The sequence below is a fragment of the Anas acuta genome, chromosome 3, assembly GCF_963932015.1.
Source record: "Anas acuta chromosome 3, bAnaAcu1.1, whole genome shotgun sequence".
Lineage (NCBI taxonomy): Eukaryota > Metazoa > Chordata > Aves > Anseriformes > Anatidae > Anas > Anas acuta.
The window spans coordinates 105,845,120-105,858,433 of NC_088981.1; the positions used below are offsets into that span (position 1 = coordinate 105,845,120).

The window sequence follows — 13,314 nt, forward strand, 5'->3', positions numbered from 1 at the left end:
TATGAAGGTTTCTTCTCATCTTTTATTTACTACTGTCCTTAACATAATTCCTGAGGGATACCTGAAGCTTTTCAATGCTCCTGCACAGATTTTGAAGCATGGCTCCAGAGCGTGCCCTTTCTTTGGGGGATGAAGAGTGAGACAAAGAAGAAATGGGATGACAGCAATGAGTCATTTGTCTCACACAACATGCATGGGTGAACTGCATCTTGGTTCTGCAAAGCCCATGAATTTAGGGATGTATAGGCAGGAAGACTGCCTGTAAGACACTGTGATCACCTTCCTGTGTTCTTCAATTTTGCAAAGCAAGGACTGGAACAGTGTCCTGTCTGGTTCTGGACATGTGTTGCGAGGGAGATATGAACCAGCCAGCAAGAGTCCAAAGTGAGTAATAAAATGATCACAGAATGATCTAGAAGATATGCTTGAGGAAAGAATTATAAACTCAGAAAAAAAAAGGGGGGGGGAGGCAAGTTTACCTGGTGTATGACAGAACCCCACTCAGAGGAAAGAAATATGACAAATGAGAAGTATGGATATTAGGTTCAACACTAAAAACAACAACTACAGAAAACAACAAAACAAAACAAAACAACAACAACAACAACAAAAAATACCACTTTTCTCATGGAAGTTCTTACACTGAAGCACTGGAATGAAATGCTTGTAGAGGCCGTGGAGTCCCTGTTAGAGGAAATCTATATAAATAGGTTAGACAAACATCTCTCAAGAATGCTGTACGTATCATCTTCTGGTATAGGGAGATGGATCTGGAGTTGTTTTTTTTTTTTAAACCATATTGTCTCTGATTTCATCTTTAGACAGGTATAAATCTACTGTAGTTTAGCAGATTGTTCCATCTGATAGCTTTTATAAGTGACACAACCTGCAGGGTTAGCTTTGGGTGAACAGTTCACATCTGTCAGCATCGCAAAAGCCATAACCATAACTGGCTCTAATTAGCTGCCTATACGGCAGTTTTAGCAGCTAGGACAACAACTAGGCTATAAAGAATGAATGATCCTTTCACCCCAGTGGGTGTTTCTTCAGGCTCAGTGAAGCTGGTAAGTCAGAGCAAGGAAGCTGACAGTGCTGCTATCCATGATGTATCTTTTTTTCCTTTGCTATACTGCAGAGGATGTGGGTCTCCAGAACTGTGCATTCAACATCTTTCACAAGCACTGCTTTCATGGACAGAATAACGTACTTGTGCACTGGTGTTCTGTACTGTAAATTGCAGGGGTTTCAGTGGAGAGGATGAAGGGAGGGAGAGGAGAGGAGAGATTTATGATAAGCAGGTACTTGGCTGCTCTTTGCCGAAGGCATGTAAATAGAGCAAAATTCTGACATCAGCACGTTTTCAAACTTAGGCTCTGTTATGAGCTCTCCTTTCAGACGCGGGTATGTTTTTAGACAGGGTAGAAGGATGACCCAAGAATTCCTCTCAGCCTCATGCATAAATATTTGCATCATAGGCTTCAAGAGTAGAGAAAAAGCAGTCTTGCTTTGCCTTCTCCTCCCCCAACTGCATGTCTGTCTTTCTCAGTTTTCTAGTATCCCAATGGCAAAAATGCACTTTCAGCTGTGATGAGTGTTTCCGATTTGTAATCCAGGCCAGTCTGTGTCTTTGCAAACTGCCAAAATTGTGAAGGATGCTGGTCTTAGCCAGATGCTCATATCTGGGGTCACAAAAAGGCTGATCCTTTGAATTCCGTCTGCACTGAAGCCAGAAGGCATATGTGCTGTACCTGCCTGAGGGTCACTTGAGATTGGGAGGCTGATATATTTCTGTCAGTCTTTTCAACCAACTTCTTTGTTTCTTTCACACTATAACTGTATAAATTCACATTGCTTTCTTTGTTATATCTGTTTCATTTAAAATATACAGGGAGCCTTGTACAGAAAGTGAGTCATTCTGGAGCTTTGTCTCTGATACCTCCCAGTAAGAAAAAAAAACACCACCAACAACAAATACATGACAGAACATTAAGGAGAGCTGTTGAGAGGACATTGTTTAGAGGACACATCAGAATAATCCAATAGGTTGGGATGCAAACCCTGACAAAAGTAAATAGTGACTGCTTCTGACTGCTTAAAGGCAAAGCAAAGTGAACACACAAGTTATCATAAATATGGAAACGGAAACAGTGTAAGAGTGTGATTTATCTAAAATCACAGTGCATGTAATTTGGTGAAATTAGGGGGAAAAATGAATGCTCCCCGAATTTCCACATGCATATCCATCCCTTAAAAATCAGTAAGGTAACTAAAGCGGCATGTAAGCCCTGTGGCAACTGTCAGATAAATTACACAACAGTGAAGAAATCTCCTGAAAGTAATGCAATATCCAGCTAACCGTTTTTCCTCTTTCAGAAAAAGACCTTGAGCTGCTACAGTTGATTCTACTACAGAAATGTTACAAAATTTCTCACTGAGAAGGCAGATCTGTGTGTTTGTGCATGAATAAGCCTTTTATTTTCTAGACAGTGTGCAAATGGAGGCATAGCAAAAATTATTAAAGGGCACTAACAAGGGAATACCAGTCTTTAGGCTAATTTTTTGGGTAACTATTTCTATTTATTTTTTCATTAAACAAAGTCTGCAGTTGCACAGATTGTTGTTATGAAGTCCCTAAAGCCCTATAAAGCATGGTAATGTGAGTAAGTTTTCAGAATTTAGTAAGTCTAGCTCTGGGATTTTACTATTACCTAATGTTTCCATTCTATGGCACTGTGAAAACACTATAAATGGCACCTTTCATGAGCAAGCTCTTCTGAGACCAGTAGGCTGCTTCTGCAGCATGCTGGTGGATCTTAAAACATGCACAGACAGACACACAGACACACGCATATGCACACAGACACACACTTTGACTGCTCCATTATGAAAGCTTTCATAAGAAAGCAGAATTGTCCCACTCGTAGCCATTATATCTGATGACATTCTTAATACTGGCTATTGTTTGCAGAAAGAAGCTATTGTCTAAGATTGCATATCTGCTGACCAAAGCACATGTAATAAGCATAGCTTTGGACAAACTGAGCCTAGCCCCAGGGAACAGCTTAGCGGTGAGTTTGTTTGAATGTCCTGATTCAGTGGTGACCTCCAAAGAGGAAATGCCCACCATTATGCAAGGATTGCTGTTTATCTAAATTTTGAAAAAACATCATCTGTTCCTTTGTGTCCCTAAAGGAGATGGGTCCTATTTAAACCAAGACATTGTGTTAATGAAAAAGTCTCTGAGTAGCAAAATAGAGAAAACAATATTTCTGTGTTAGAATAACCTAAGTCATATAGACTATCTTTCTAGTAAGCACTAAATAGAGGTGGTTTTAAATACAAAACTTCTCAAGAGAGTACAAAAAGACAACTTCAAAAGAGAAAGAAAACATCCTTACAATCATATATGTTATCTGTAGCTAGACAATTTTGCTTGACAGTGATTATGAAAAATCATGTGACGCTAAAAATGAGAATGCTAGAAAACATGTAAAGATGAATTGAAAAAGTCATGAGCATTTTCTGTTTTTCTTGATTTACTGAACACTTTAAGTATATTCAATGGGCATTATTCAGCTTGCAGTTACAGAACTGTAAATTCAGAGTAGAGCAAAATGATGTATTGCCTTGAAATAAATTATTAATGAATTATTATTTATTTTATTGTTTCTGAATTATTTGTGAAGTAATTCTAGTTTCTTTGAAAAGAGCATACTATTTATGACTATTAGTGACTTGTTTATTTCTTGCTTGTTTGTTTTCATATTTGGTCTTCAGGGTGTGCTTAGTTTCATAGAGCCATAGATTATGAACTCACAAGGGATCATTGTAATCACCTATATATTTTTAGTTTGAACTTGAGTATGAAATGTTTTGGAAAACATTTGGTCTTGATTGAAAGCATTTGTTAGTTGTTTCACTGGCTAATTGCACTCACTGTTAAAAACTTGTTCTTCATTTCTAGTCTTCAACTTTTTAGCCCCGTCTTTCAGCCACTGTGTTTTGTTACATATTAGACCAAAGAGATCACAATCACAGTTTTATTTTGTGTGTTTATAAACTTTGATTGCCAGTAGCCTTCCCTCTCACAGACTGAATTTTTGAAACCTTTCGGTGTAAGAAATGCTTTTTGAGTGTTTATTCTCTGAATCTCTTCAGTCCTTCAAAGCTTTTCAGACAGTGACACAAGAACTAAACAAAGTATTACAGGGGAAAATGTTGAGATAACACAAACTTTGAGCACCTATTCAAGGTGTTTTCTACATGGGATGATTGTATTAGCCCTCCTGGAAACACTGATGCAAGAACTTCTGTCAGCATAACCAATCACACCTGACCACTTGAAAATAAAATTTGCATGCAGTTTCCCAAGCTGTGTGTCACTGACCTGAACTTGTCTTGATTTATTGCTATCATGGTCATCACCTACAAACTTTAACTGTGTTTGTTTTCTTTCAGATTTCTGAGACAACAGTAAGTAAAATACAGTCAAGACCACTTTCATAGAAATGGTCTCATTTTATAACAATATTTTGAAATGCCTTTTATTCCATAGCTTTATGCCCTGTTAAATTTTTATGTGTCATGTTAATTTAGCATCATCTAGTTTAATGTAATGTGACTTAGAACTGAATGTCTAAAGGGAAAGACAGGGTTAATATAATTTCCTTCATCAGTCAACTCATAATCCCATAAAAATGTATTGCTGGTTTGACACGATTTATTTTCTATATAGTTTCCTAAATTGGCATCAATTATATTTCCTTCGTTTAGCTCTTTGCTGAGTCCTGTGTCAGCCAGGACTCAATTCTTATTTTGCCTGAGTTCTATGTCAAACTGACAGCTTATCATTACAGGAGTCTTCTTGTTATATTTTTCAAATGTTTGCATAACACTGATTTTTTCTCATCTGGAATTTCCAAGTTCTAAATGGAAAAACATAATAATAATAATAATTAAAAAAAAAAAAAAAAGCAACCAAGCTCACTTCATTTGAAACTCTTGGGCATATTATTAGAATGTTTTTCTAATAAAAACAGGGGAGGATTAAAATTCATATTTGTTGAGTAACAATTTCTTAAATTATTGTGGAAGTGTTTTATTATAATCCATGAGAAATCTGCATGTCTAGATTTTATCCAAAAACAGATGGAGGTATTTGTGGAAAATATTCATCTTTATTGAGGTATTTTGACTGCTGCCACCAAACTACTTGAAGCTGCAACAGGGTGGTTCAGGCTCAATATCAGGAAACGGTTCTTCACCGAGAGGGTGGTCAAGCACTGGAACAAGCTTCCCAGGGCATAGCACTGAGCCTGCTAGAGTTGAAGAAGCATTCGGATAGTGCTCTCAGTTTCATGGTCTAATTTTTTGGGTGGTCTCTTGGGCACCCAGGAGTTGGACTTCAGGATCCTTGTGGGTCTCTTCCAACTCAGGATATTCTATGATTCTATGATTTTCATCTAAGTAGGAGAAAATCACAGGCTTTTGTTTATTCTTACTGTATGACCCCCCAGAATGTACATTTTCTTAAAAACACATAATTTTTGTAACTCATCTTGATACACCTTTCTTTCTCTTTGTGTCTTTTTGCTTGCAAACATTGTAGTAGAACAGGAAATGATACAAAAAGAAATAAGAAAAATTATCTGTGTTATGGAACCTTTCAAAAGGAGAAATGACTCAGTAGACAAGTTCAGCCTTGTTCACATGAGTGAGAGGGGATATGATGCAGGTCTACAAAATCATGTAGGAGCTGGAGAAGGTTAATGAGGAACAATTATTCTGTATCTCTTTGACCATTAAAAAAAAGGCAGTATGAAATAAAACTAAGAATTGGAAATTTAAAACAGAGAGATGTTTCTTCACACAGTGCATAATTGAGCTGGTGTGTTGTTGGGTGCTTGCAATGATAGAATTTTATACAGATTAAAAAAGCTATAAATTCACATGAAAGAAAAATCCTTTTGGAGATTTTAAATACAAAGACTCATTCCAGCTCAGGAAGTCTTTGAGCCAGAAAGTATTGAAAACTGGAAGTGTGTTCTATGGATGCATCACAATAGGTATGCTCTGCCCTGATACTCTTCTCTAGGAGCATCTGCTGGTCACCATTGTATTAAATTAGCTACCAGCCTCTTGTCTTGACCTGAGAGGGGAGAGTTCTTCCTATTTGATGCATTACTACTGAACACTTTGCACCAATGTTAATGTACAGCTGCTCAGCTCAGCTGTGTCATATGACACTGCTTATGTTCCTTGAGTAGCTGAATATTATCTTGTAAACAAAACAAAACCAACACAAAAGTGAATAAGTGCATGACAACCAAAAACCAGTTAATCCACATGCACAAATACCTTTCTTAGTATGTGAACACGGGGGTTGTTTGGAACAGCTATCTCTGAAAAGATAGTGTGACCAAGAAGCTTAATTGCAATATATATATATGATCAAAGATGAGCTAAACAGCTGCCATAAACTGAAGACAGACTCACAAACACCACCATTGTGCTCTTCTTCTGGCTTCAAGCCACAATAACTGCACTGAAATTGATCTGGTTAATTCAGAGCTACGCCACTGCAACATTAAGTTTCAGTCCAATGCAAAATATAGATAGGATGTTTCCTTCATCTTTATATACTGAGATTCTTAATGATCCTCTGATGTATTATTACTACAGTATGTGTGTGAGCAGCTGAAACAGCATGGGCACGTACTGTGATACCTTGGTGAAACTGGAGAGTAAGGTGTCAGCCAGTGAGAGCATGTTGTGGGACTCCACTCTTTGATAGATGGGTTAAAAAGTTATGGTACATGCACAGATTCAGTGATTTTTACCTGCTACCAGACTTCCCTGTACTGCAGTCTGGCTGAGGCATATCACAAAAGGTTAGGTTCCCTGGGGTATAATGAAGGTCATGTGAGGGAACCTATTTCTCTCCATCACCTGAGAGAAAGCCTCAAGTGATTAGGTTAGATACAGATATCAAATTTCTAGATGGCAGTTTATCTCATTTTCAATCCCTAGAGGACTGTTCATCTCATCTTGAAATATGTACCTAAGAAAGGTCAGATGAATTGTCAAGTGAAATGGCTATTTCTCTCTACTGACCATAGAGGCAGCTTAAGGTCAGTAGCTTAGACTCAGACATCCTACTTTTGTATGGTCAAATATAGGGATAAAGAATACCACACTTCACTATCATGTTCGGTAGATTAAATGCCATGACAGATATTCCCTTACTCAGGAATAAACGTAGTGTTGCATGTTTTGCAAGTTGGCAAGACCTGCAAAGTCTTCATTTCTAATTAGATTTCACTCAAGATAATGTCAGTGAGCAATTAAACTATTTTCAGGAAATTCTATATTGCCCTAGGATCTTTATGACCTGACATGAGTGCAGAGGCTTCCAAAGCTGGGACAAAGGAAACTATAAATACCAGATGTGTCTGTGCGTGTGTCACAGTGAGTCACTTCCAAAGGCAGGATAGATTTCTAAGCTGTTTGCAGTGTGTATAAAAATTAGATTTCCTTTGAATTTATGAGTTATCATGATGCAAAACCCACAACTGGGCTGTTTTCTTAACAGAATAAGATACCAAAAGTATTTTATGGAGTCAGTCAACAGTCTTTGAGGTGAAATGCTATTCTGTAAAAATTACAATATTTCCAGTGAATGTGTCAATATGTACTTTCAATGGAATCACTTCAAAATTCTGCCATATTAGTTTATAGACTAGCGTGTAGGAATTCATGTTTTCTTTTAAACCATGCATAATCCTTACATTAGGATTTTGCATTTTGGGTTTAAGAAAGATTATTTAATCATTTAAAATCATGTAATATGCTACATTTTATTGCATTTTAATTTTTTTTACACTTTTAGAATGTAAAATTTTACTTCAATATTTAAATAATTTCAAAAGCACTTCAATGTTATCAGAACAAGTTTCCAATAAAGTTCCTTTGCTGTTGTTAAACCTAAATATTTTAGTATTTTTCACTTCAGACAAGTATTTTCAGATCTTGATTCTCTACCACGTGCCGCTGTTCAGCAGGAAACTTACTTTGCCTGCAAGTCTGTCTTGTTGGCTATTTAGAGTCTCACTGACAAACTGAATTGTCAATGGAATGTATTCATTCGTTTATATCAACAGTATTGTCCCTGTCTGCTTTGTTTTCCTCTGAGTTCTTATTTTTTCATCAGCAGCTTGGAAGTGAATCAGTGTCTGCTTATTTTCTAAGGGAACTGCAAAGGGAAGGGCTGCTAATTGTCTCATAAAAAATATTTGTCAGGAAAACATGTTTATTTTAAAATGTACTTTTATCCAGGAATGATCTCATGCCTTAAAATTTTCATCTTTGAGGCATGTTTAAAATCTCACAATGTCCAGAATGTTGTTATACAGCCAGGAGGTCTATAAAACCTAAAGATGGATTCAGGGTTTGTCCATGCTGACTCTTCCTCATTTGCCCATGTCTTCTCACTTCCCGGATGTCAAACAGTAATAAGTAAAAAAGACTTCACTAGTGGTTGAGAACTATCTCAACATTGAACCATAATATTTAATTACAGTATTAGGAAGTCTGTAAAGTTATAAAAGTATATAGAAAACCCACTGGAACAGGCAGATAAATATCTGAAGACTGCTGTTGGGTTCTGATAGCTTCTGATAGCATCTTTGTTTCACTGAATAAAAAAAAAATATTTGCTTAAAATTTTGAAATATTTTATTTTTTAGAATTTATTTTAAGGAGCAAGGATTCAAAGACTTGCATATTAAAGAAGAATGAGAGCTATTTAATTTCAAGAAAAGGGGTCAATTTTCATTGATGCTTGTCCATTTAAAAGATGACTCTTTTGGAACAGATGAAGATATAGTAGAATAAAAGTTGCAATGAGTTAGAAAAAAGGCACATTTGACCTACGGCTGTATGATAAAATTTTAATTGACCCAATCTATCAAGACACTGGGTGACACTGAACCAGAAGTTTCACAGAACAAGATAGCCAATAGATAGCAAAGATAGCAAACTTAGCCAAAACTATACTATTATGTGTTTGCAAATCATTATTCAATAAAAGTGGGGGGCTAATGGAAATTTTAAAAATATGTCTGTATTTTCTCAGTATAGAGACTTCTCAGCAATGTATGGTGTTGCTTTTAGGATATTTCTTGCAACAGAACCCTATATTTGTTTCTTCATTTGTGAATAAAGATCAATTAGATGGTAGAGAATAATACCCGCTCTAACAGTCATTAAGCAGTGGGTAGTAACATCTCCTTTTGTTATACACACAAACAAAAATAGTAATGGTTGTTTGGGAAAGGTCCCTCAAGTTTGATGTGTCTTGTGTCACATGTACTGGATCAATGGACGCTAGAGTTTATTTGTGTCTTTTAAGTTTATTTGTGTCTTTTAATAAGGTTAGAAAGTATACTGAGATGACTGATTTCATCTGTATGATTTGAAAGATAAGTAAAATTAAAACTGTATACCTGGTTTGTTTCCTATTCTGCTTAAATAATACTTTAAGAAGTTAAGAAACTTTCTAAACCAACACAAATACTGAACTGAAGGTGGCTCCAGGGTGGACAGTAGTTCAGGGAGATGCAAAAGAATGTTTTACAAATGAAAAACAAAAGAATAATTTTGTTGTTCATCTCCATAAAAACCTTTTGAAAATTTGAGACAGACAGACAGAGGAAAAAAAAATAAGGAAAAAATGTAAAAATGTTTTGGAAAGGAAAAAAATTACTTGACACAGAGAATATTAACATATTCTTCCATTGTATTCTGAACATCTCTGCGGTTTGTGTAGGTAGCCTTGCTTTAAGCTAGCATTTGAGATTGATAACAGTGCATTCACAACACTATCAAATGTATACCATGAATTCACGGCACCATTAGGATCCTTAAATCTCTTGCAGGTCTTTGGATTAGCAGAGTGAGCTCTCTGCTGCTGCTAGACACTTGGACAGTTGTCCCTCCCTAACTAGTTTAAAGCTTTGAGTAATTACATTAACAAGATTTTGTGCATCTCAAACTTTTTAGTGTACCAATGAGAGGCAACTTGATTGCACCACATAAATTCTTCCTTCAGAGAAAAACAGGGGTACTGAGAGTACAAAAGATATGGGTGGGAGTCAAACACAGGGAAAAAATTGAATACTTGGGTGATAGACTTTAAAAAAAAAAATCTACTTGAAGGTGTGTTCAAATAAAAACTTGATGTCCTTCTGGAGTTTATGCTGCAATCAAACACTGTACCTGGGCTTAGTATGAAAGTGATTGAATACAAGTGATTGGTACCTAGAGTTGAGTTTAGGTACTTTAGATGTACAGGTTGTGAGATAATATCATCTAAGGGCATAGCCGTGGTCCAAACCTGATTTTTTGATCCTCTGAAAAGAGCTTTTCAGATACATTATTTGCAGTTTATTTCATTACATAGTGTTAATTTATATGTAGTGGTTGCAATGGGGTGATAATGCACAAAATTTATTGTTTGTGTAAGTGGTCCAGCAAGATCTGGACAGGGAATGGAGATTTTTCCTACTGGAAATTATAAGTTCAAAACTGAACCCTGGTTTCACCTCCCTCCCCTCCTCCCCTCCCCCAATAAATTATTTAGGGCAAAGACAGCTAAAAACCGAAAGGCATTTGACCGAAAATATGTCGGGAATGCAGTGGAATAGCTTTGTGTGGTGTAACATCATATGTTTATGCCAACTAGAACACTCAAGAAAATGTTCAGCAGTGCTGGTGCAAGGCCATCATCGCTGAGTCCTATCAAAATTTTCCTCTGTGATGAAAAGAATGATATGGTAGAATGGATGCAAGCCAGTGCTGCATTACATGTTTTAAACCAATATAAGGTTACCTGTGAAGTCAGCACCATTTACTTGAACAAATGTAATTGAACTGTGGTCTTTTCTTTTTAATGTGAGGGCACTGGGCCTGTTCAGCCTGGAGAAGAGGAGGCTGAGGGAGGACCTCATCACTGTCTACAACTTCCTCACGAGGGGAAGTGGAGGAGGCAGGTGACCTATTCTCTGTAAACACCAATGATAGGACCCACAGGAATGGTGTTAAGCTGAGGCAGGGGAAGTTTAGGCTGGACATCAATAAGAGGTTCTTAACCGAGAGGGTGGTTGCACACTGGAACAGGCTCGCCAGGGATGTAGTCACTGCACCGAGCCTGACTGAATTTAAGAAGAGATTGGACTGTGCACTTAAGTCACATGGTCTAAACTTTTAGGTAGAGCTGTGCGGTGCCAGGAGTTGGACTTGATGATCCTTATGGGTCCCTTCCAACTCGGGATATTCTATGATTCTATGATTCTATAATGTGGAAACATCCTTAAAAAGATTAACTGAGGTTAAAAATTGAAATTAGGATGCTTCTTGACCAAATATCAGTAGTCATCACACTAGTTACAGTATTTGAAGTCACTAGTGTTTATTAAAAAAAAAAAAAGCTGTGGTTTGTAATATCTTCTCCCAGTTTCCTCATAAATACAATTAAGACAAACTGAGTGAATTATGAGAAATATAACTGAGGGCATACTCTGTTCTCCATTCCTGAGGAATGGACAACATGAACTTTCACCTTAAATCAGATTAGAGGCAACAATTTAACATGAGGTCAAATGCATGGAAACCCATTCCCAGACTTTTTTTGGCTTGTACAGGGTTAAAGATCTGAGAGCAGAAGGCTTTGTTGTATCTACTACATTCAGGCAGATTTCTCTAGGAGGTGAACTGCCTTAAATACAACCCTGCCATGTCTTGCAGAATTGGTAGCATTCCCTGAGAGCAGTTCTACTGGAAGAATAAACTGGAGGAAACAATGTTGGTGGAACTTTTTTTCTTGGAGATGTTACTGAATCAAGGTCCATGAGATGTTAGCTGGCAGACAGCACAGGATTTTTCCCAACGGAGATGTAAAGTGATACTGGGGTCATTAAATAGCTGGTAGTATTTTTTTTTTCTTTTTCATGAGATTAAAAGGCTTAACTACAACATCCTAGCCAGATTCTGACTCAGCTCATTACGTCATAAACTCATAAAGTTCATTCTGTAGAAAGTATTATATCCTTCCTCTCCTCAGCTGTTTGTTAAGTGTCACTGTGCCATGCAGCTGCTGTATTCGATTAAATAGATGGTTTAAGTGATACTTATAAAATATGTGGTATTCAATAACATGGCTACTTTGTGGTTCTGGATTAACCCTAAAGGATTTTCCTTCTATATTATATCCGATTATCTGATCCTTCATGGTTATATTTCTCTCTCTTATCCCTCTTCCAGGTTTCAGCTGTTTTTCCAGTTTTACTCACCCATCCTGCATTCATTCCCTCTCTCATTTCCATTTTTCAGTGCTTCATCTTACTACGCAATGCTTAGTGCTCTAGCCCCCAGAAACAAGTTGTTTCCAGGGGAATAAAACAAAAAGAAAAATGAAGAAACAAACAAAACCAAAACAAAAAATCCACATCTATTTTTCTATCTCTCATGTGTGTATTAAAAGAATGTTTTTCACTTTCATGGTTTCAGGGAAAACGTGATAACATGGTCCCAGTGCGTGTTCCCCATAAGCTCAAAATCCAGAAGTTTGAAGATCCTGATTTCTAATCTTGGGTTGTGACTTCAGCAGGTATGACTTACTATTTTTCAATTACATTTGTTTTTCTAACATTGCTTAACAGATTTTTTTGGAGCATGTGAATACATTCTTCCAGTGACTCCTGTTTCCTCATAGAAAACATTTCCTCATTTCCTTTGTAGAAAATTACAGTTTGTTATCTAGCTGCTTATGAAGAGATGCCCGTTCCTTTTCTTACACTTGCACATCCAGACACCTGACATCTTCTTCCTGATAAAGGGCTAGACAGAGACCTTCTGAGAAGCACTGAAAGAAACTTTCATTACCACACCAGTGTTTTCACAAGTCTCCTGTGCAGTCTGGAGCCAAGTTGTCCATACCATCTTGAATTTTGTTACAGGGTCTCAACCTGGCACACTGACTGATTTTCACTTAAACTGATGAAGCAGTCAGGTTGGAACTCAAATTGAGATTGATACCTCTCGTTCAGGGGCTTATACATAGCTGATGAGAACCCACCAGTATAACTTATGGTATCTTATATGCATTCCCAGTGCTGCCACAAGGATATAGCTATCGACCCCGTGTTGCATCTGCCACAACAGTGGGACTCTTGTATCCGTGATGTGTTTCAATGGCATTGCATGGCCATGTGTATCATGGCTGAACGTATCTCCAGGTAAGCTTCTACACAAAGAAAC

General features: G+C 37.1%; 1 long non-coding RNA gene across 1 annotated transcript in view; it reads left to right on the forward strand.

Annotated features, from left to right (window-relative positions):
- Positions 1-13,314, forward strand: part of LOC137853095 (uncharacterized) — a 57,757-nt gene extending 44,443 nt beyond the window's left edge. The window contains exons 2-3 of the long non-coding RNA XR_011094237.1: positions 12,565-12,664; positions 13,168-13,314. This is a non-coding gene — a long non-coding RNA (uncharacterized lncRNA). The remainder of the gene's footprint in view (positions 1-12,564; positions 12,665-13,167) is intronic.